At 29.3% G+C, this 24,891-nt stretch overlaps 1 protein-coding gene across 2 annotated transcripts in view; it reads left to right on the forward strand.

Moving 5' to 3' along the window:
- Positions 1-24,891, forward strand: part of LOC129968933 (beta-1,3-galactosyltransferase 5-like) — a 128,411-nt gene that overhangs the window by 76,575 nt on the left and 26,945 nt on the right. The window contains exon 1 of one of the 2 annotated variants that reach the window (XM_056083292.1): positions 12,411-12,651. The exons of the other annotated variant lie outside the window; for it this stretch is intronic. The gene's annotated coding sequence lies outside the window, so the exon portion shown is untranslated. Of the gene's footprint in view, positions 1-12,410; positions 12,652-24,891 lie in introns of those variants that run through there. 2 annotated transcript variants of the gene reach the window in all.

The following is a 24,891-nucleotide window of genomic DNA, read 5'->3' on the forward strand; positions in this document are numbered from 1 at the left end:
TGTTTTGCTAACTCTATATTTTAACATTCTAACGATTTTAAATAGTTCAAGTTTCTATATAGTTCGAATTAAAAAAAAATCGCAAAGAAGCCTTTTGCATCTACGATTTTAGAATAATGTATTCGCTGTTTGAGAGTGGTGTATTCTAGGTGAAATGAAGATAGATGAAAATGTAATCAATGCTCGTCTACGAAATAAAGGCGAAAAACAAAGACAATGTCTAATAAGTTATAGATGTTCTTAAACCAGATAATAAATTTTATGAATGTCCAATGCGTGTATTGAGAACAGTATTTTCCTGAGGGACAAAAAGGGAGAGGGAATATAAGTCATTTTCTCCAAGGGAAAAAATAGTTTTTGAATTTTTGTAATCAAAGCGGGAAAAATTTTGGCTCCGTGACAGATGCTGACGTGAAGTTGGAAAGAAAAATCGCTTTTTCGTGTGAAAATCTCTCGTTTAAATGTCTTGCGTTTTTTTCGTTGGTGAAGAAACTTGATCGTTGCAACGTCGTTATGAACTTTTTTCCAGAAATTTCCTTATTTTTATTTTCTGGGCTGGCTCCTGACCGAATGCCAAGAAATGGAGTAAATTGATTTTTGTTAAAAAGAGTATGAAACGCAACTGCCCTCGTCTCAAACACCAAATTCCTTAAGAACTAAACAGGGATACTTTCTGCTGCAAGTTTGATTTAAAGGAAATCGCAGGTTCCTCCTATAATAATGCTTAGCTATAAAAATATATAAGAAATGTATCTGAATTTATCAATGTTAAATTGAGGCAGTAGCGTTAAAATTCTTTTATAATATAGAACTCATTGTTAAAATTGAAAGTATGTAATAAGATACCTCTGTAATGCTTTTCTATAATAGTCGGTTTAAACGAATTACCTTTAATTGCATATTTTCCATCGATTTATTTGAGTACTGTTTTCAAACAATCACACTTCAATAAATGCGGACGCCGAAATTAATTAATAACTTAAACGGATTATCCGTTCGAGATATCAATGGGAAATCATTTAGTAGAGGCCTTGGGTGAACATTTGCACCATTAAAGTTTATTTATTATCGATAATTTACCCAATTCATCTTGATGTTAGTACTGCCAACATTTTTGCGATGTAAAAATTACATGTGTGTTTTTAAATTTTATCATGATTTCTTCGAAATTTTCTTGTTTTTTATAGTTTACAGAATTGGACACGAAAAGCGTAACGAACTTTTTTCAATTAATGCATCATATTAAGTGTCCATTGACATAAAAACTTAATTGATGCTTGTGCGCAAGCGTTCTATGGTTGCCCAGTCTGCTGTGTTTCACCTCCCTCCTCTCACACACATGCATTTTTTCACCTTGAACCGAATTTAACTTCGCAATTTATTTATTTATTTTCTGATTGCCGTTTAAGCAATGTCTAATATCTGCTTTTTATGTAATGCCAATTCCAGTGCCTTTTCGTACGAAGAAAAGACATTGGAATCGTCAAAAAATTCGAACTCAAGATTTTAGCGAAAACTACACTCTTCAGAGTTTCCAAAGTTCTGAAAATCCGTTTAGGGAATGATATCTGTATGCCTGACTATGAACACAATAATTGAAAAGCGTTTTGAACTAGATGGATGAAATTTAGTATAAGGTTCTTCATTCCAAATTTGTCGATTTCTTTGAAATTTTGAGCGTAATCTATTCCAAATACAATTGAAGTAGTTAAGTTCAAAATGTAAAGAGATAAAATTTGGCCCAAATGTTTAACATCTAAAACGTAGACTCTTATCAAATTTTGAGCAAAACTATCCCAGGGTTCACCATCTATTGGTTTGTACTTTCGAATGCACGTACACACAATAACTTACGCAAATGAAATTTGGTATGTAATATTGTGACTACAATTTTAGTTCAAGGTCATATTTGGGTTCAATCAATCGGGGGGGGGGAGCGCCCAAAATACTTATTCTATGTTTTGGTACTTGTGTATTAACCGCGTACCAGGGATTAATCATCCAAAAAAAAATCGTGAAAGATCGCTGGATAGATTCAATAAAAATATTAGATTCACGCCAGAGATCACTATTTCCTAACTGTAGTTCACCAATGCCTTGCAAGGCTAACACTTGTGTTAGAAAGTATTCAAGAAAATTTGAGGAAAACTGCTCTTATTGGTTTGCTTCTTTTATATATCTGTTTTGAACTATATGTGTCAAAGGTCTGTATTTTCACATGCAAGTAAATACGATAACTGAAAGACGCAAGGCCTAAGTAAATGAAATTTGGTATGTGTTCTTGGTGCTAAGATTGTAGTCTTGTATTAAATTTTAGTTTTAGTTGGTTGGAGGTAAAAATTATCTAAAATACATATTCTATTTCCATTTATTTTGATTGTATTACAAAGCACGAAATGTTTTCATGTGAAAAAAAAAATAATCTGAGCATTGGTAGCAAATCATGGTCCTTGTTATTTTCTCTGATTGGTTCTCACTTCATTCGATTATGATCATCACTACGTTTGGTACGAACTTCTGAGAAAGTTCCATTTCACTCTGGATTTATGCAGCAGCCTCGTTCTCTGATTGGATCCTCTCTTTTACTTTGCTGCAGCTTGACATGACAGCTTCATCCCGATTGATTTTTCCGGTAATATGTAAAAATTTATTCCTGTCATTTTCTTTTGCCCCCTGTTCTTTTCCCTCTCTATCTCTCCCCCACACCTGTTCATTAATTTTTTTATCTCTATTTTAAGATTTCTCATTAAGAATTTCTTTATGTAAATTTGATTCTACAGTGTAACTGCAATATTCTTTTCCAGCATAGTTAGGTGCGGAAGGTGAAGAACCTTTGAAGTTCATGCACTCCGTTTACTACCAGCTCAAATAAGCAAACGGCTTAATCTAAAGTTTCGAATTTTATGCTGAAGGGAGGGTTATAAAAAAACCCAATTTATTAGGGAATATACGTGTAGAACCACTGCCGCTGATTTAATCTAAAGTTTTGACTGTTGCTAAATATTTCATAGTTAGAAATTTGCGAAACCGTTTTGGTTTTCGGTTTATTAGGGACGAGGGAGGGGGGTTAATCCAAGGTCTCCAATTTTTATGCCGTTGAAAGAGTATGGTAATAAAAACCGTTTATTTGGAGGAATATACCAGTAGACGGCGCCGGTGATTTAATCTAAATTTTCGACTACTGTTAAATATTTCATAACTTGAAATTTAAGAAATATTTCGTCCCCCCGAATTAGGAGGTAGGTAAGGGGAGAGAGAGGGAGATGAGAGAAAATGTCACCTTAATGATATCCAATGCCCGTGTTAAAAATAAATTGACGCTATTCGTGAGAGGTTGCTCCTTTTGGAAAAGCTCTCATTAAGGGCGAATCTCTTTTAAATAAATGATCCTGGCTGAATAGAGTGGATTCATGGCCCTACCGAGATCATTAATGTTCGATTTAATTTGTCCTTTAGAATCCTGCTGTCCTCCCCCATCTCCATTTTACGAGTTCTTTTCAATAGCTTTGAATTCCAACATGGGAAGGGGGGTGGGGTCTATTGAGTGAGAGGTTATTATCCAATAATTTAGTAGATTTTGGTTTCTGTTTTTGAAAAGATGGGAAGAGGGGGATGCGCGTGGGTTTTCTAGTTTCGAATATGTGCTATCTCTGTGTTAATGACTAGCTGATTAGCTGGCTTCCTCGCGATAAAAATATTTTATTTTTTATTAATAAAGAAATTAACTCTTATAAAGCTTTCATTCAGGCATTCTTTATACTTTAATATGAAAAAAAAATGAAAGTTAATTTAAAATAGCAGATAGTTATAACTTTTTTTTTCTATATTAAATCAGCTGTTGATGATTATTTAGTATAAACATTAGGTACAAGAAAATAAAATATATTTAACTTTAACATTCGACATTATACCAACGGGCATTAAATAAACGTGTTTTTTTAATATGTTTATAAGCAATGTAAAAAAATGTATCTGTATTAATAATAAAGGTGATCATATTGGCGCTTTGCTGGATAAATCATTTGACCTAAAGTTATTGAATTTGGCATGCATACTCGAGAGTGGTAATATGACCTAGAATCGATTTAATTTTAAGCAATCAAAAATTAAAATAAATTTTTATCCTCCCTTTCTTCCTCAACACGTAAAAAGGAATCGAAATATTATTGCACATTTCATATATAAACAAAATCTTCGATTAATTCATTGTTCATTGTGAATTATCTTTATTTTTCAAAATAAGTATTAAAAAATAAAGATAATTTACAAGTTCAATATTTTTAAATTGCTGATTTGTACTGATGTTGGAATATTATCATTATAGAAAGATATATTATTTAATTTGTTAATTAAGTTTGTATATTAATCCTAACAATTAATGTTTTTATTCTAAAGTAGACATTTTTAACTAAAAGAATTATGTTCCGTCTTTTTCATTCAAAAATGATTATAATGCATTGAAATTTATTTTGAGTTTTCAATTATTTACTCTTTTGCATTGTCGTACAACTTACATCAACTTAAGTGAACTTTAAGTGTATTAGCAGCCAACCCAACAAATACAAAAAGCAGACAGAATATTTGCCGACAGAATGCCTCAACTCGTAACAAAATACTTGTCTCATCACTGGCAATGTAATTTAGAATTTCTCCGCTTTGCATTTGTTGATAATCTCTTCTGCTTATATCAGTTCACTAATTTCTAATCCTAACTTAGTAAACAGTTGAAAATGTTTGATTCCTAATCGTTTGTTATAATAAATTAATGCAAAATAAACAATTTCAAATTGTTCGTTTGCATATTTTTTTTTTGTTTGTTTGATTAAAGATATCCTGTATTTTGTATTACATTGCTTATTTTATTTGAAACAATGGTACTTCGGAGTTCAAAATTTTTTTGTTTTATTATATAAAATTACTATTAATACGAAAGAAAAGCAGTATTGATCTTTGTAGTTGTTTTCTTAGATTGTTCGATTTATAATTAAAAAAAAAAATTAGTAAAATATGCTTATCCAAAATAAGATTTATTGAAATTTCGTATATATATGCTTAAAATCATACTATTGATAAAATAAGTGTTTACACTATAAGAAATGAGTAGTATCAGAATGGCGATTATATTACCCCCTTTTCCTTTTATAGTATCATGTAATAATATTTCGCCAAATTAGGAATTAAAAAAGTTGGATTTTTTTAATCAAATTTAAAAGATTTTAGATCGAAATATTCATATTTAATTTGTATTAGCAGCGATTTATGGCGATTTAAAACATTAGAAATATACATACATTTAATTTGTATAGAAAGAAAATTATTATAAAATTTCTGTATTTAAAATTTTTTTTATAGTTAAAAAAAACCCATTATAGTTGAATTTCCCCTTCCCTTTCAAAAGCATTAAAATATTATTCTAAATGCTGTCTTCTGCTCACCGAAGGTACTTAAGGATTATTTGGTAGTGGTTGTTTGATTAAAAAATATATGTAATTTTAATCGAAAATTGATCGTAACAGTGGCAACTTTTGATATTTACCTGCGCAGTTTAGGCTGTATGAAAATTATCAAACTTCGAATTGTCGTTTTAAGTATCTAGATTTTTTTCCAAATGTTATTTTTAATTATTTAATATTGATATGTGTGTGACGTACGAGATTAAAATAGAAGGCTTGATTTGGAAGAAACGTGGCTTTGCTAGTCATTACTTCAAATGAACAAATAAGTCAAAGAAACGTGATTCAATGCATTTTTTTTTGTTTTGAAATGCCTTTTCTGTAACAGAGGGGGAGGGGGGATCACCAAACCTGTTTATTAACCCTTTCTAGAGACATGGGAAGTATGCTTCCCATCAAATTCATCAATTTTTGTATGAAATTATGCAAGTTGGAAGACGTTCTGACAAATTTTTCAATAAGATTGAAACTTAGATCCTTCAGTTCCTTATCTCACACAAAATGGTGTGTCTTGATTTATTTAATTATTAATTAATCAAAATAAATTTAATCTTATAAGCAAAATGAGCCACTTTTCTTAAGCCAATCTCAATCCTAAAAGTATTTTTATTTAACATGACTAGAAAAAGAGGGCCTATTAAAGGTTAATATATACTGCACACATATTGCGATATGCACATTTTTTTTTTTTTTTTTCTGTTACAGAGGTGACTGGTTTTATTGCATTAACATAACGTTTTAAAGCAACACTAGAGCTATTTTAGGATGGACCTCTTAATTTTGATGACAGAGGTGACATTACAAAACAACAAAAACATATTAACTTTTTTTTTTTTTTTTTTGCTTGGTTACTTTTAACAGTAGTGTGACATTATATCCTTGAAAAAAAAAAAAACTTTTGCATACACTCTCTATATATAAACTTCAACATCTCGAAACGGAACATTTGTTCTATTTTTGGAGCATTGATTTTTCTTTCAGTTCAAATGTGTACCAATTTTTCTTTTTTCTGCATTCGCTCAGTGCACGGTTAGACTTTTTTTTTTTTTTCTTTCTTTCTAAACAGAAGGGTGGGGGCGCATTCCCATTGATATGAGTCCGGCGGCGGGGCCGCGAACTCTCTCTCTCATACAGAGGACTCCAATCTTGAATAGAGGGAGGTGGCGCAGTGCGACGCTGTCCGCATCCCTCTTTCTCCCTGCTAAGCCCCAGGGTTGCCAAGCGCCAGCATCTTCGTCGCCAAAAATCAACGCCAGCGCTGTTGTCAACAATGGTCCACTCTGCCACCACCACGCGCTGAATAACTTTTTTTTTTTCGGGATCATTTTGGGTTAAGTGCATTTGACCTCAATTTAAAGAAAACGACAAAGTTTCTTTCAAAAGAATCAATATTTATTTTAAGAGAGACGGAGCGTTGAAATGGATAAAAGAACATTTTGTTTTTTTCCCCCACCCTTTAATCCTAATATAAAGATTTTTTTTTTTTTATGTTCGAGGCAGTGCTGTAGGTTTTGAATAAGTACCTACTTGAAATTCACTGGACATAATTGCCCTTTCACCGATTTGATAAGTTTTTGGTATTAAATATCTCTTCTTTCTTTCATGGCATTTAGTGACCTCGAATAGTAGTGTCCCTGAATGGTGCATGAACTTTATGCAATAGAAGTAATAAGAACATTTTTTTTTAGATCGTAGAGTGGTATATTAGTGTCAATAGTTTGTTCTCCTTTCTATCGACTGTTCAGAATTTATATAAACATGCTCTTTTTGAGAATAAGTACTGTTTGTTGCCATTCAGTTAAATTATTTACAGTCTTATTAAGTGGTTAAAGAAAAATAAAGGGCAGCCATAAGTGGCTGGTCCGAACTTTGGTTTGGTAACTAGGCATGTTTTTTATTTAAATAAAACTATATAGCATGTTTTAAAATTTAGTAAAAATAATTACTGTTTTTTTTAAAAGTCTCAATCGAAGATTTTGCATTTCAGCCACTTTAATTTTTAACCTTTTTGATATGTATGTATAATCGTCTTGAATTGGGCCCAGTTGATAAATATTTCTAGCTTAGACTATGCTGAAAAAGATCAACTTTTGGTCTATCTCGTGGCTAAGTTTTAACCCAAGGGCCATTTTTTTTCTAGTCATATTATGTTAAAATATTTTTAGGCTTGAAATTAGAATAAGAAAAGGGATTCATTTAGCTTATTAGATAAATTTAATTTGGTTAATTAATAATTAAGTGACAAACCAAGGCACACCATTTTGTGTAAGATAAAGAACTGAAGCCTCTAAGTTTCTGACTTACTAAAAAAATTTGCCAGAACTTATGCCAACCTACATAATTTCATACAAAGATTGATAAATTTGGTGGGAGGCATACTTCCCACGGCCCTAGAAAGGGGTCCTAGAAAAGCGAGGCCATTGTAGGATTTAAAACGTAAATTACGTGAATTAATTTCATGTTGACACATGCATTCTTCTGCTTTATGCACTATGAAAAATGTTAAAATCATTTATAGGATGAATCAGTGTTGCTGATTACAGGAATTTGAAATAAAACCTAAGTTTTGAACAAATATTTCATTATTTGTACTTAAACATAATATTTAAATCGGAAACATCGTCAATAATTAGAACTGTAATTTTCTAATATAACGGTAAGATCTTCGTTAACTTAATGATGAACATTTTTTTTATTCCGCTGTAATGTACATTCTCTGAGTTGAATGGATTTTCCAATATTTACACATTAATCGGCATGGCACAAAAAATTATTTGGGCTTGCTGGGCTCTGGAGATAACTAACTTATCATATATGAAAAAATCATAGAAATTTTCACAAAATTATTTTCTGACAAATTGATCAAAATTGTTTTTGAACGTGAAACAAATGTCTCATGGGACCTCCTAAATCAAAACAGTTACGCCAATTGGAAGAAGTATATGTGATTCAAACTGCGTATGTTTTCATTTTGTTTAATCGCAGTTACATTCCAATAACAGCTAAGTAAAGAGCAAAGTAAAAATTTCTCATATAGTCATATACATTTTTCTGCCGCAAATATTTGTGCTAGATATAAAATTATATGTATAAATGTTTTTATAGAAATATGTATATTTACGCGATGGAAAAGCAGCGTAACCAGATATTAATGATGTATCATCCGTTGGAAATGATGAATACGAGCCCGAATTCAATAATTTGTCATTAAATAGCTCTGTAGATAGCTGTATACTGTTAATAATAATAATAAAATATCATAAACGTAAGGCAGCATGTTTTGTTCTATAGACTACGTTTACCAGTTACTCTGCATTTATATAGCCAATATAAACTGTACGGTGAGCTAAGGATAAAAAAAAAAAAATAACCAGAAAATTTCATATGAATCACATATGATTCATATATCTTATCCCGAATCATCTTCACTTATGGTAGAATCGTATTAATTTATACGATAAGTTAATCGCTATGAATTTTTCAGTCGTGTGAATGAAATATTATATCATCTTGTTCAATTTCTGTATTCTTTGCAAAACCCGTAGCGAAATAATTACAAGCTGGTTCAAAAAATCATGCTAGAAGTATACGATTTCTAACTTGATTTTCTATATAGTCATTTCCGAAAATATGCGCAGCATATAGAAAATCAGTTTTTGTAAAATAGTACACTCTCAGCACGTTGATTATTTTGTCTTTGCTTTTCTGCTAATAAAATGCTTGAAAATTCTACAAATTATACACCCTAGTTTTTTATTGATTCTGAAGAAAATAGTAAATGGTAGACTCTCAGGATCTTGATCATTTTATAAAGTTGCTTGATTCAGTGTATTGATTGGTTTTTTTTTTTTAATTGATTAGTCTGTAAGAATATTTCATGATACTAATTTTATTTTAAGAATAGCTTAAAAAGAAAAAAAAAATTAAATTCGCTTTTTATTAATTTTTTAAAAACTTTTTGCTAGCTACTAAACATATAACTTGCTGAACTGCTCAACATAATCTTGATTCGCATCTGTATCACAGGAAATGTGTTAATCTATCCGGCTCCAAAAACTGCTACACTTTTTTCTTTTATTGAAGTTTTCAGAAAAATTTCTTAAAATTGACTTTGGAGTAAATTTTTACGATGCGAACATTTGGAGGGGGGGGGGGTCATCTGTACAAAGCTCAAGCTCGTCAATGCGAAGGCATGTAAAAGTCATCGTGCAAGGATTTGCAAGTTCAAGATCTGCAGATGGGTCTTTTATAATTCAAAAAGGGAGAAAATGAAACATAATTTCATTCTTCAATTCTTCATTAGCGATACGAACGAATTACAAGAAAAAAGTGGCACTTTAAAAGTGTCGGGAAAAATTATGTTAATAAATTAATCATTGGAAACAGCTATAATATTTTTATAAATGCTAATTCCAAACTTCCAGGTTAATTCTAATGTTTCAAAAAAAAAACCCCAAAAAAAAACAATGAATCTGCTAAAATATTAATAAATGGCCGTTCTTGAGGAAGTATTTTCACTTCTTCATGTAGGAAGACAAAATATATTGTAATCTTCAAAAAATTTCGACCTCGATATTGACTATCTCCACACTCCAGATATCCCCGAATTAAAAAAAAAAACATATTTTTTGGAATTGTCTGCTTGTGTATGAACACAAAAACTCAAAAAAATACTTTGAATTGAATGAAATTTTCTGTCTTTACACGTATTTGTAGATTTCTATTAAATTCTGAACGAAATCCATTGATAGAAAATCTGTTTATTTGTCCAAGTACAAGTGAACATCATAACTGCAAAACGTAAAGAGTCAGAAAAAAAATTGATACATAGAATTTTGAATCTTAAGTGTATCTATTTCTCCAAAAATCACTTAAATAAACCATACACTTCTGCAAAAACGACATTTGATGGAAGTTTAAACCCACATATTAATTTGAACATTGATTTCGTTCACATTCTGCTGTTTCAAAAACTGTTCGGCGTTTCTTTAAAGTGACGTCACTTTCAGATGGCGGGACTAGTTTCACTTCTTACTTTTAAATCATTTCGCGCCATTACGAGTCACTAGAATATCATTTGGTCTTTTCGAATTTGTTTTCAGTTTAATTATTGCATTCTTGTAATAAGTAACTAATGTTTATTCTTTAACGATATTTATAACCATTAACTTAAATGGTTTATAACAATAATAACTTTCTTACGAATTGTTTCATAAAGAATCTGTATAAATGATGTAAATATTTGAATTTAATTTTAAAATCAAGCATTATTGGATTTTACTTTTTACATAAAATACATTTCAGAATATTCCAATTAAAGCGAACTTGTGCTCGAATTATTTGCTGCTATTTTTGTTACTTTCAAATACCGAAACGCAATATAAATCACATAAATAAAACCACATTTTATTCGTTTAGAACTCGACGTTAAATGTGCACTTCTCCAAGCACAATATCAGTTAGTATTCATTCTCGCTTCAAAAATATACTATTTACGATAACTGTCTTATTTAGAGATCACATTTTGCGCATAATGATAGAGTTGTGCAAATATTTACTTTTAAGAACTGAGTGTTGTCTATAATGCATCATTGCGTTCAAGAAAGTTAAATAGAAATTTAATCACAACTTTCTTATCTGCATATTTTTTTTATAACGTTTGAATTCTAGTAAGAATACATCATTAAATAAGATGTATGCGACCCATCATCTCAGTGCAAAGGGTTACATCTGAAAGGAGCAAAGGAAATATTTAAATACTTGTTAGCCTCGTATTGAATATTTTGTCTTTTGTTCCAGCCTGTCGGATACTTCTGAATTGTAAATAATGCATGTTATTATTTGTTTGAAAGGTTTGCTCTTTATACATTTCCGTATTCATTGTAACTTAATCAATTTAAAAATGTTTCCTTTAAGATGTGGAACTTTGGATTGAAATGAAACTGTGCAACAAATTTTTGTGTGCTTTTTTTTAAAACAAATTTAAAGTAAAGTTTAATTTTTAATTAATTGGATTTACATATTTAACATTTATCTTATTTTACGTTTATTTCAACAACATTCATAATTATTGAAAAATTTGGAAAAGAAATTAAAAAGGATGCCTAAATGCTAGAAGCTTGAAAATAATTATTTTTAGAGAAGAGTGAAAAAATAGGAATACGCGACCTTTTCATATATTTATATTAGTGTCAGTTGAAAAATAATTTATTTTTATTTTCGAAATTTGGAATTATTGAATCATTACGAAAGATATCGCGATTTTTTTTATGGATATTTTGAATATTTTTTCTCAGTGATTCTATTGTATTTGGAAAATAACTTTACTGCAATGAGATTTGATGTTAATTCATTTTAAATTAATTCTTTCAGTTGTTATTAAAGATTTTGCAATTGTATTACAAATTAATTTTATGTGACAAAATAAGTTTGTATTAAATTTACCTGCTTTTTGAGTAAAATTCCGAAAATTACACAATTGCAAAAAAAAAAAAAAAATACTACCTTTAGTCAACTGAAACTCTGTGAGAAAAGTACTCTATCAGCTACCTTGCGAGAAAAAAATTGTTTACGTTTGTCCTGTGTTTTAAAAATATCCTAAGTTTGGCATCGAAAAACTAAACGAGCGGGGGGAAAAGAGGTGGGGAATTCATTTAAACCAAAATTACGCTAGCGTAAACATTTTTCAAAATAAACATTTCTTGTCCTCCCCCCCCCCCCCAAAAAAAAAAAACATTCGCAATAATTTCTTTCCTTTTTTATAGATTAAAAAGATCGTCAACAACTTTAAAATTCTATTTCCTTCAACATAGTCGTCTTGCAATCTTATCATCCATCATTTTTTCTCTCACTTAACAGCGTGATTTCTCGCCAAATGTTGGCCACCCGCACCACCGAGGACGCTTGGCCGTTTTTCTCCCATTCGCATCTTCTGATCCCGATGTGTTCTCGGGCGTTGTTAGCTAGGGCGCGAAGGCAAGCGCCAAGGTCCACCGAAGAAATGCCGGTCGGGCCAACACTTGTGAGGTAAAACGTCTCACCTTACAAGCACGCCTTTATTGTTTTCACCCCTGTCATTCGCCACTTGAAGAGGAAGTTTCGAGCATCTTTCCCTGGAGAATGATTGGTGCTGTTATGAAATGTTAGTTGTCGCGCGGGATGCTACTGCTGCTACCTCGTTCCATGTGCACTCCAAGCTGTAAGTACAACACTAAATCGAATATGCAGAATTTCCAACACTTATATAACGCGTTATGGCAACTGTGACGGTTAGATGTCATAACAAATCTGATGTTTAGTTTTAGATTTTCGTTGTCAGTCTTGGTGAGGATGTTATATTGTATTGATTTTATGCAGTATTCGTTGGTATGCATGTATGCAGTAAGCTAGCTATTTCGTTGTTTTGATTCGACAGTCTTTAAACGGCTGAATAAAATGCCATTTAATTTGGTTACAGTCGGGTGTCTAATTTTTCAATTATTAAAATGTCCTTCCTTCGGTTGATGCAGTAAAGAAATAAGAAGTCGTTCGCAAGTCGCAATGGGTTGAACAATTGAAAAATTCAAATTAAATTGAACTTTGTTGTTATGTATAAATGTTAAGATGCAAAATCTTCTGAATGTTGTTTCCATTTTTATTGTCATAAAATTTTTTTTAAATGTTTATTAATTTTTTAATATAAAATTATTACATTTTGAGCTTTGCTTTAATTGTGTAGACAGATAACAGAAAATTAATTCCTCGGACAGAATGTCCTTTTTTTTAAAAAAATTATCATCAGAGCAATAATAAGACAATGTTTAAATGAACTAGATAATGTATAAATTCTGAATGCTATTACTCGTTATTTTCGTCAGAATCTGATAAAACTACGTTATTGTCATTTAATTGAAAACTTTTGTGTTGTAAATCATTTTCAAAATACAATTCATTCGCTAATGAATTTAAAAGAATAATCAGATTTTAAATTTCATTCCATTGATTCATGCTTGAAAACATATATTATTCATCTTAAATAGTAACATATGTAAGTATTTTGCGATAGAAATATTAATATGTGGCATTACTGTTTTTAAGTATTTGAATACAAATGAATAATAATTTCTTTACTTCGTTCTAATCTAAGGTTATTATGAGTTAATGCGAACTGAGAAGCGATTGTCATTTTGATTACATATTGCTCATATATATATACAGTTACAATGATAATATGAATTAAATCTGTTCTGCTGTAACTTTTCAATTATCTGTTTAATATATTGGTAAAATGGATATGGCGGTATCTAAAACCATTAGGATGAATGTATTTGTTCTCACTTATATCAGTTAATTTTTCAAATATAATATTTGATCGAATTCGTATATTTTCCACTTTTTGTTATATAATTTTTGTTTCTAATCATTCATAATGTGAGTATTATTATATATAACATTTTTAAAAATGTTTTATCAACATAATTTTCTGATTGATTTTATCTTTTCAATACTGTTAGTCTTCAAAGTGACATCTAACTAACGTCAATAAATTTTTACCATTTTCTTTTAAACGATTTATCTTGAAACTAGCTTTAATGGATAAGTATTTTAAAAGATAAATAAAACACGGATGAATTATTAAAAACATTAGTCAATTGAAATGTTTGTAAAAGAAAGTAAAATTGAATCTGAATTTCTTTGCTTTTTAATTGTGAACTTAATTATCTATTATATTTAAACAGTGTTAAATGGGGTCACTTGTATAGTAGGTTGCTGAATATATAGTAATTATTTCAAAAAAGAATCGTTTTTCTCAAAACATACTAGAAAATTTGTAATGCTTCATTATTTTGAAATGATTTACTGCATTATAAGTAACTTTTTGTGCAACTAATTGATAGAATTGGCTCAGTTTTTTTTTATAATAAATTATAGCATTGAAGTTCTTTATATATGAACTGGGAATCTATAAATTGGGCATGATTCTCATCTGTTTAATTAAACTTATTTGATATTTGTATTACCCAAGTCCCTTATTTGAAGTTAAAAATCTCGGATGTTAATTTTATCCAAACTGTTGTAATAATAATAACAAAAAGATATTTCGGTAATTAACTGGAATTCGGTTGCATTTTGAGTTTGGTATTAACTATTAAATTTTATACTATATTGCCTGAAATTAAATTCACAAATGGATGAAGAATTCTTGATTGAAAAAAATATTACTCTACTGTTGGAAATGGAAATTCCAGCACAATTTATTGGCTATACAGATTTTATCAAAGCAATCAATAATCGTTTGGTTATTTTCGCAGCTGTCAAAAAACAGTTGCAGATAAACTAGAACTTAATTTTTTTTTTAATTAAAAGTTCTCTAAAATCGAAATCTTTTTTTAAATAATTCAAACAAAATAAAGTAATTGCTTAGAATTTTAATATTATTGTTGTTTTGATTCTCAGTGTATCAAAATCTTTTCTTTTTAGAGAAAGTTTTAGGATTTCAAATCGTAATATTTAAATTCTTATTCTATTCTTTAAAAAAATTATAAAAGCGAAATTAGCAATAAAATTTTTCTTTAATACTTTATTTTTAATATTTCAAAAAGCTAAATGACTAAGATCCTTTATAATCGACCGAGGAATGCTGCTGCTATTCTCTTTATTTCTGTTTAACAAATAGCCATTTCTTACAAATGATAATTGATTCGATTATTGTTGGGTGATATTCACAAGCGGATAAAATAATGCGCTCTTCTTTTCAGAGACAAACCCTTCCGAAAAAATCGATAAATCATCTCCGAAGACTTCCTTCCTCTTTTAGTTCCCAATAGATCGTCCGCTTCCCCATTTCTGTGGATCGAAAGGGTTTTCGCTCATTTTATGAAAGAGGTTGTCCTTTCCCCTCATAATGATATCCTTCCTAAATTCGCTTCTATTATGAATCTCTATTAGTTATTAAATTGTAACATTTGTGTGCAGGATTAGGAAACCTGTCCCTATTAAGAGTCTGTAATTTTAGTTATTTGTAATAAATAATTGATTATTAGTTATAATATTTGTTAAAATTTTATAATTGCTTAAGCTACAATTATGAATTATGATGTAAGAAATTTATTTATTTTATTAATAAATATTAAAGAATGCTGATTGAAATTTAATATTGTTTAACTCGTTAACGCCTAACGTCCTATTCAAAGGACAATTTATTTCATTTCTGTGGCTAAACCGCACACATTTTTCTTTTGATTTAACCGAATTACTGAAATGTTGCCGTTTTGAGTATTATTTTATTTTTGTAGTAATGAAAAAAAAAAAAAAAAATCGGAAACAATCTTCTTAGTAATATTTTTCTATATTTTAAAAGTTTTAAGTAGAAAAAAGTTATGTAAATTATCTTTTTATCGTTTTTTGGTTAATTTTATTAAAGAAAAATCGGAATTTGATTTTTAGTTCTGTTAATCTTGATGTTTTGATATAATTAAAAATATATATATTGTAATCTGTGCTTTAAATTAAATTGAGTGCTGATGGGTTAAGTTAAAATATTAATCACTTGTAAAAAAATATTCTGAGCTGACATTTTAAATAAAATTAAAATGCATTAGATCAGTAAGACATGTTTTTTTAAAACTGTATTTATCGGGGTGATACCCTGAATTCATTTCATTTAAAGAATATGAAATTAGTAATAAAACTTGAAACGGAAAATAATTATAAAAATTTATAAGGCTTCCTTTGTATATCTTATATTGTATTATCTTCTAATTTATAATTAAAAAAATTATGTTTATTAAAATATTTTATTTATGGAAAACAAATAATTGTGCTGAATGTTTTTATAAATACTCGAAAAAAATATTAGGTAGATACTGTTGATAAAATTTCAGTGATTTGATATGATACATTTTTGTAATTGTGGAATACAATTCAGATCAAAATGTAAGTAATCATTCATTTGTATTTTTAATATATATATAGTAAAAATCATTAATTATTAATTTAAGAATTAATGTGTTAAGTGTATAGTGTGCTTTATTAATAGTACAGTATTAATAAATTTTTTGACTAATTATCCATTATATTTAAGACATTTTGAAATGTTTTTTACCAGTAAAATTTAGAATCAAGGATTCAATTTTGACTAATTATCTACTACATTTAAAGAGTTTAGAGATATCATTTGCCCACAGAATATAGATTTAAGAATTCAATTTTGATTTACTATCCGTTCACTATTAGAAAATAATTCCATTTGCCTTTAAAGTATAGTACTATGCATTCAATTGTGACTTGTTATCCTATTGACTATTTTTAAGACATTTTGGAAATGATTCCATTTGTCAGTTTTCTAAGCTGTGTTTTTTGGGTGTGGCCCTTTTTATCGGGAGATGCGTTTTCCCTAATTAATATCATTATCACTGTTTACGTAAGTCTATTTCCCGTGAGCCTTCGCAATAAAATAGAATGAATGACCTTATCTGTGAAGTTATTGCTGGGTGCTTGCGTTTTTCTTGCTGCGGTTGGATTTGTTTTGATGTGTCGTAGACGAAGTTTTGGGAATTCGAAGCTCAGAACATTGAACCACTGCTGAGCGTTAAGAATAAATTATTCATTCGGAAACATGAATTTCCTGAAATTTTTCATGTTCACTCACTTTTCTCTTTTTTTACATTTTTCAGTGTATTTTATTATTGTTTATAAACCGCCTATTTGAAGGAGGGGTATTTAAGTGCATAAGTCCTCGGCGCTTTAAATAAATGCGAACTAATTATAATAATGAATGTTTAATGTTTTAGTCATTCATTTTATTGTTCGCACTCAGATTATTTGCGTGCTTTATGAATATTAAAAAGTGAAAAAGAAGCTGTCTACTGGCACATTCCAGATTAAGTACGTGAATATTTGAAAGCATTTTCTTTTTCCCTGAAGCTTCTCTTTGATTTTGCTGGTTTTAATCCTATAACCTTGGACGACTTTTTTTTTTTTTTTAATTCTTATAAAACCAAGGTCTGTTTTTGAATTATTTTTAAACACAAAGCTGCGATAATCAGCCTTCAAACTGTATAGAATATATTTTGATTCATACGTTGCTCGAGATAAAAAGGGTTAAGTTTTTGTATCTCTTTCCATAAAAAAATTAAAATTCTATCACGAATAAAAATATGGATATCTGAAATCTCTTTTTACCTAGTATTGGGTCGACTGAATGTTGTAAAGGGGTACTTTTGTAATTGAAGGGGGGGGGCGAAATACTGATTTCCTCTACATATATTTCTGGCCTTGGTTTGAGTTGTAGTTTATTGGCGTTAGAGCCATATTTGACTATGCTGCACCAAACAAATGGTAAAATTTATGATCGGAAGATACATATTCTACTAAAATATAAAAACAAATTTACAGGGATAAAAAGAGGACGCATAAAATATCACAATGAAAAAGAATAAAACCTTCAGAATCAATGGAATGTTGAAAACAAATGCAAAATGTGCTCAATTCGATTATAAAAACAAATAGATTTTAGAAAGTTAAAAATATTCAGGTGGTGTTTCTCACGCACCAAGTCCCTCAGAGTAGAGACAATGAATTAAAAGAATGACGATGAGCATTAAATGAACTGCATTCAATCAAAATATATACAATACTAAAATCAAAATGACATCGGTGGCAAATTAGTGCTTGGGACCTTGGTTAGCTTCTGACCTTGGGAGAAAAAGTTAGCTTTTAGAAGCTCCTTTAAATTAATCTGGCATTGATAGTTAGACATTGAATTAATTTTCCTATCGAATTTAAAGTTATGATTTATAAATATCCATTCTGCTGCTATCTGCTTTTCAGTCACCATATTGATAGTATTAATAGTACCAGCTGTGATTAAGTACCAACTTTGATGAACAAGCTCTTATCACAAACAGCAAAAGAAAATTTTATGTTAAATTTTTTATTAAATAAACATAGAGCATTGTAATTGGTTAATTGTACAGCAAAGCGGCGAGTAGAATTGACTAAAGCTCTCTAGTTATTGAGGTTATGTCCTCGGCCATTGCTTTATTTGGCGATGCTTCTCTAAATTAGATGGGGGAGAATGCAGGAGACCATTGATGACGTATATGGGAATCATGAGTTTTAATCTGAAATAAAAAGTAACGATATTCTTTTGGTAGTAATTGTGGCTGTGAAATTCATCTAGGTTTCCCCACATGGAAAATGAACAATTAATTTAAAAAATTCTTTTGGAAATAAGGATGGAGAGGGGCATGTGACATTGATATTCGGTCATTTAAAGTCGTGAATGCATAGAGGTTTCGTCTGAAACAAATATCGACAGAATCTGTGCAGTGTTGAGACTTGGTGACTGATTTTTTTTAGTTTACCAATTATTTTATATATATATATATACACACAAACAAACAATTTAAATCATTTCGAGATGCAATTAGATCTAAAAATTGCATAGAATCTATAAATGTTTACGAATTTGTAGCTGAATGAAAACAACATATTCTCAAAAGAGGAAAGGTATTAGAAGTAGGGGGGAAAAAAAAGTTAAATACTTAAGTGGTTAATATCTGTGATAGGAGACGTATATACGAAATTCTATTTTCTTTTCATACTTTTTAAAGGTTTATTTATATATTTTGAAATTATTTGTTTTCCACCTTTTGTTGCTTTGAAATATTAAATATTTTCATACATATGTGAGGCGGTAATTGCAGATTCCTTATATTCTGCTTCAGTATTGTAATTTTTTATTATAAATAAAAGTAGAAATTATAAAAGGGATGTTTAAAGCTAAGTCATATGAACAAGCTTAAAACTCTTTTTTTTTTATTTGCGACTAATACAGTATTAAATAATTTATTCTGGAAAGAGGCTCTTTTACACAGGTACAATAATTTTAACCCCAAACGCTTATTCACGAGACATGGAATTTTGAAGAAATATAAAATATTTGGATATTTTTGAAGTAATATCCATTCACATGATTCACTAATGTAATAGAAATTAAAGTTGTAGTTGTAAAATATTATCAGATATTAAAATAAATCTGCACTTTATTTTTTTTATCTGATATATTACCTTCAGCCTCAAATATTTCATCATGAAATTTTATTTTTTAAAGCTTTCTGTTCTAGAGGGAGGAGAGAATACTAGATTTTCTCTCCCCTCCCATCCAACAGCATAACCAAATATTTAAGCTTAGTTGTCTTCTTGTATGCATTCATAACTTAGAAGTTCAGTCCATCAATTTTTTCTTACTTTGTTACTTAATAATAGTGAATCATATTTTCTTAATAATAGAAAAAGAAAAATAATTTCAACATTTAATATTCTATAATAAAGGTTTAATGGGTTTTATTTAATACTAGCCGCCTTTGGCGACCAGCCTGTTCACCAATATTAACGCTAGCTACAATTTTCAATTAAATATTTTAAGTAACTTGTCTCTTAATAGCTTCTCAAACAAAGCATTTTTAATCTTCAAATTTTGATAGTCATACCAAACTTATACTGTTGTTTAGATCGTTTCGTTCAATTTACTATATATATTTTGCTAATTTGTTGTCATTTCCGGTAAAACTGCAGTTTTAATTTAAAGTGGAAACGCTGAAATTGCAATTAATATAAAGATATTTTTTAATGAAACCAAGCGTTTTATTTAATATTAGTTGATAAATTTTAATTCTTTCATGTATAATATTTTGCAAGTTAAAATTAATTTTTAGCAAATTATTTTAGTACAGAATCTTTTTTACTACATACCACATCATGTGATTAAATGCCTTTCGGCTCTGGTCACTTATAATAGCTTGAAACTGAAGTGTAGATATAATTCTTTCAGCTCTTTTAAGCATTATGAAATAACTACTAAAACCCAATAAAAGAAATTTCAAAGATATGAAACAAATTTCACAAAATATGATAGAATTGATCAAAATCTTTCTCTATTTCAAAATCGTCTGCGTTAAATTTTAAAAAGATGAAGAAAAGTAGAAAGGGATTTGGTATCATTGAAAAAGTAAATCTTGAATTTTAAACTGGTATTAATAATTTGCTACGAAATTACTGCTAAAAACGTCACAATATAATTTCTAACTTATTGAATATGTAATTAGCTTTTGCATCTTGAGAAATTGACAGATGGTTTTTTTTTTTTTTTTCTTGTCTTTAAGTCTGCAAAATTTCGTTGAAATCGGGCCAGTTGTTTAGAAGGATATGTAGTTAGTTACGTATGTATATATGTATGCTTCATAAAGATTTTTATTTTTATTAGTATCATAGTTATCAAGTGTTTTTTTTTAACTTAGAATTTAAATTTTTTCCATTTTTCACAACACTTTCTTTTGCATGGATTGTTACATTTTTTATATAATAATATCTTTAACATAATAAAATGTTTTAAAATTTTTAACAACATTTTTTTATAATTAAATTAAAATGTTTTGGAATACTTTTTTCCTTATAAATTAAAAAGAGTTTTATTTTTGTATTAATGGGGCATTTCTCTCCGTGCTTTAATTTTAATAATCAGTTACGACTTATTTTTTGTACTGATAAATTATTTAATATTTTGCAATATAGAGTTTATGCAATAAAAAAGAGCTGCCTTCTCTTTTCCCATGGGTCAAGCCATTATTCTATAGAGAGAACAGGATTCGAATCAAAAACTGAATAATGACCGTTCATTACTTAAATCAATTTGTTCAGGAACTGCCTTGGCTTTAATATCATCTCAATGGATTTCCTATTCCCATAACAGATCATTACTTTCACTAGACAATCATCAACTCTGCCCTATGGTTGATATCTCTAATACTTTCACATTTCTCATAATGATATGATCACTTATTTCCTTTTTTCAAATATATTGCACTCTTTTTCTTTTCTCTTAAGCAGGACTCTCTTCCTCTATCTGGTGCATATGGCTAGGCAAATATCTCCATGACGCAAGCGCTAACCTTTAGCGCGTGCTATCGACTTCCAAAAATACGATTTCGCCAAACAGTTGGATTTTTTTTTCTGCTGCCTCTCTTTCTACAACCTGTAAGGTTTTTTTTTTGCCCTTCCCACCTTTTCTTGTTTTTTTTACTTCTTCCTTGTGTTTCCATTTTGTTTTTGGCTAAGGTGCCCCCCCTTCGTTACGGTTTCTATATTTATCCGTAACCCGAAACTGCATGTCCTTTCTGCCTCCTATATATGGAATCGCCGGCCGAAATATCTCGCTCTAGCATCTGTTAATTTCTTCCCGCCACTGCATCCATTAGAAATGCCGAATGTTAGCCTTGCCGTCGAAGGCCCGAACGCGTTCTTTCTTTGGTTCAGAGGCTTCGAAAAGCGGGATGATCCAGGTTACTATGACAACTACATCGTCATGTTATGATTTCATTTTTATAATACATTATACATGTATGCACCTTTACATATATACCTTTTCTGTATATGCATTTTTTTTAACCTCTACATATACAAGTTATCATGCGGGAACAATTTTTATTTTGCTAAATAAATTTTTGATTATCATGAGTTGGATTTATAAACTTTAATTGATCGCATAAAATGCATTCATTGATGAATTGAATCATCTGAAATATTTTGAAATGGGCAGATTGAGAAGTATTTTCAATAATGTGATTATAGTTCAAAATAGATGGTTGTAATTCAAAATTGAATGTGTATTGGTTTTGAATTTGGCATATTTCTAATACATTGTTTTCTGTGGTCCCGATTGAGAGCCAGTCTTGAATGCTGCATGGTTTTTGTACTTGAAATTTTTTTTTAACGTCACAAAACCTTTTCCCAAAATATCATGTTCTAACATGATAAAAATGGAACATAATTATCTGAATATTCATAAAATTAAAATAATTTACTGTATAATTATTTAAATAAACAGTTATTGTTTATAAGAATTGAAGAATTCGTAAAAAAGGATATTTCTGAAAAACATCATCAGGATATTGTTTTCCTGAACTCGGATGATGTAGAATTTAAGAGGCTTTGCCCTATTCGAAATTCAGTTTTTATTTCAGATGTGCAAAGATCGGAAATTTTTATTGCATTAATAAAATTATAATGTATATCGATTTTAGTTCACTCTGCTGTCCATAAAGATACTTTGATCCATAACTTTAGAAGCTCTGAAATATGGTGAGGCGTAAAAAAGCTTTCATACCAATGAAATAATTTTATAATTCCTTTCCTTATGTAGCTTTATTAATCCATAATGATAACATTTAAAAAAAAAGTCATGTTATGATAAAACTAATATTTTTCTTTGCACATTGTTCATATGTCAGAAATATGATAAAATTATTAATATTTATACATGATTACTACATCTGTAATGTTAATTAGCATCTTATCGCGGATTTTCACATAAAATTGAAATTACTGTTGCCACACAAATATATCGATTCTCTTTTCACTTAAAATATGAGCTATATAAGCAAGAATTTCTTCAAGACGCTCCGTTGTCAAATAAATCAATATTACGTACTTCGAATGAAAATAAAATTTTTTATCATAGATTTAAAAATGTTTATACTATGTTAAGGCTTGGGGGAAAAAAATGCTGTATTGCATGCTAAAATTGTTTCGTTAACAAAAAAAATATTTAAATATTTTTGACATGGGCTTGAGAAAAAGTACCCTTTCTTTCGAATTCTCTGTTTTCAATCATTGCATAATTCTATTACTGTTTTTTTTAATTTGAAACGTTATAAATTGTATGGTGTCGAAACGTACACTAAACTTTTCCTAAAACTATTAACTAAATAATAGAAAAAAACTAACTAATTTAGAATAATTATTTTATTTAATAAAGGAGGGGTTTTCATGTTCCCATATTGAACTCCATCGTCATGGCAAAGTTCCATCAATATAAGCTTCAGCCGTAGCAAGGATTCGTTCACATTAAATTTCCCTATTTAGTTTTACATAAAAGCTGCATAGTGTTGCCTTTGACATTATGAATGTCAGTGAAATCCAAATCACAATAATATAATATTAAGTTTGAAAACGAAGTAAAAAATAATTAATTTTGTACTTTTATTTATTTCCATGGCAATGATATCGATTAATGAATTTCAGACGATAAAAATTGAACCAAATAATTGTAAATGAAAACGCGCTTTAAAAAAGACAGAAATTATAAAATCTGATGCAAACGATATTATTAGAATTTGAATAATATTTTTTTTTTAAAATCATAACCCCCCCCCCCTCCCCTCTCAAGTACCACTTTGGCTCTTTGCCAAAGCGGTGAAGATGTGAAACTTCTCGCCGCGAAGAAAATCTTTAAATTCACCAGGGAAAACTATTAATTACATAGTATTAATGAAAAAATAGATATTTTGAACGCTTTTGTTTTAAATTAAAGATAGATGTTGGAATAATGATTACAAATTTTAAAAAAAAATTAATTAGAATATTGGATATAGGCATGTTAATTTTAACTCCTAAAATTGGTTTGGAAAAACTGGTTTTATTTTAATTTTTTAATATAGTAAATGTTATTAGACTTTCAAAACAATTTTCTTTAAATTGAGAATTGTTTATTCCAACAGATGGCGCACCTTTTTTTCAACACGAAATATAGAAAAAGTTTTGTAAACGTCAAAAAATTCGATTTAGAGATTTTGACATGAAAAAACACATTTTTATTATTGTATCTGTTCGTCTATCTGTCTTATCTCAAAAACGCTTTGAGCTGTAAATGTATGACATTTGGTATATTGAATTAAGACTAATAAAGTTGATTTCTCTCAAATTTTGAATAAAGTCATTCAGAGAAAGTTTGACTGGCTGTTCAAGTGCAAATAATCTCGATAATTATAAAGCTGAAAGAGCTAGTTTGACAATTTTAATATATAGGTCTAACATCTAAAATGCGTATTCTTGTTAAATTTTGAACCAAATCTGCCAAAGTGTTGACCGTCTGTTGGTCTGAACTTTCGAATATATGTAAGCACAATAATTTAAACCAATGATATTTGGTATGCGATTTTGTGATTACAACTATATTTCCTGCCAAATTTTGGTCCAAAAATATATATTCGCACTATAGATTTAATAAAAATGCTAGATTAACGCCAAAGATTTATAACTTCGAATTTTTATTCGCCAATATTATACATGTAAGGCATGCTAGATTAGCGCCAAATATTTATAACTTCGAATTTTTATTCGCCAATATTATACATGTAAGGCATGCTAGATTAGCGCCAAATATTTATAACTTCGAATTTTTATTCGCCAATATTATACATGTAAGGCATGCTAGATTAGCGCCAAAGATTTATAACTTCGAATTTTTATTCGCCAATATTATACATGTAAGGCATGCTAGATTAGCGCCAAAGATTTATAACTTCGAATTTTTATTCGCCAATATTATACATGTAAGGCATGCTAGATTAGCGCCAAATATTTATAACTTCGAATTTTTATTCGCCAATATTATACA

This window comes from Argiope bruennichi, chromosome 5 (assembly GCF_947563725.1).
Source record: "Argiope bruennichi chromosome 5, qqArgBrue1.1, whole genome shotgun sequence".
NCBI lineage: Eukaryota > Metazoa > Arthropoda > Arachnida > Araneae > Araneidae > Argiope > Argiope bruennichi.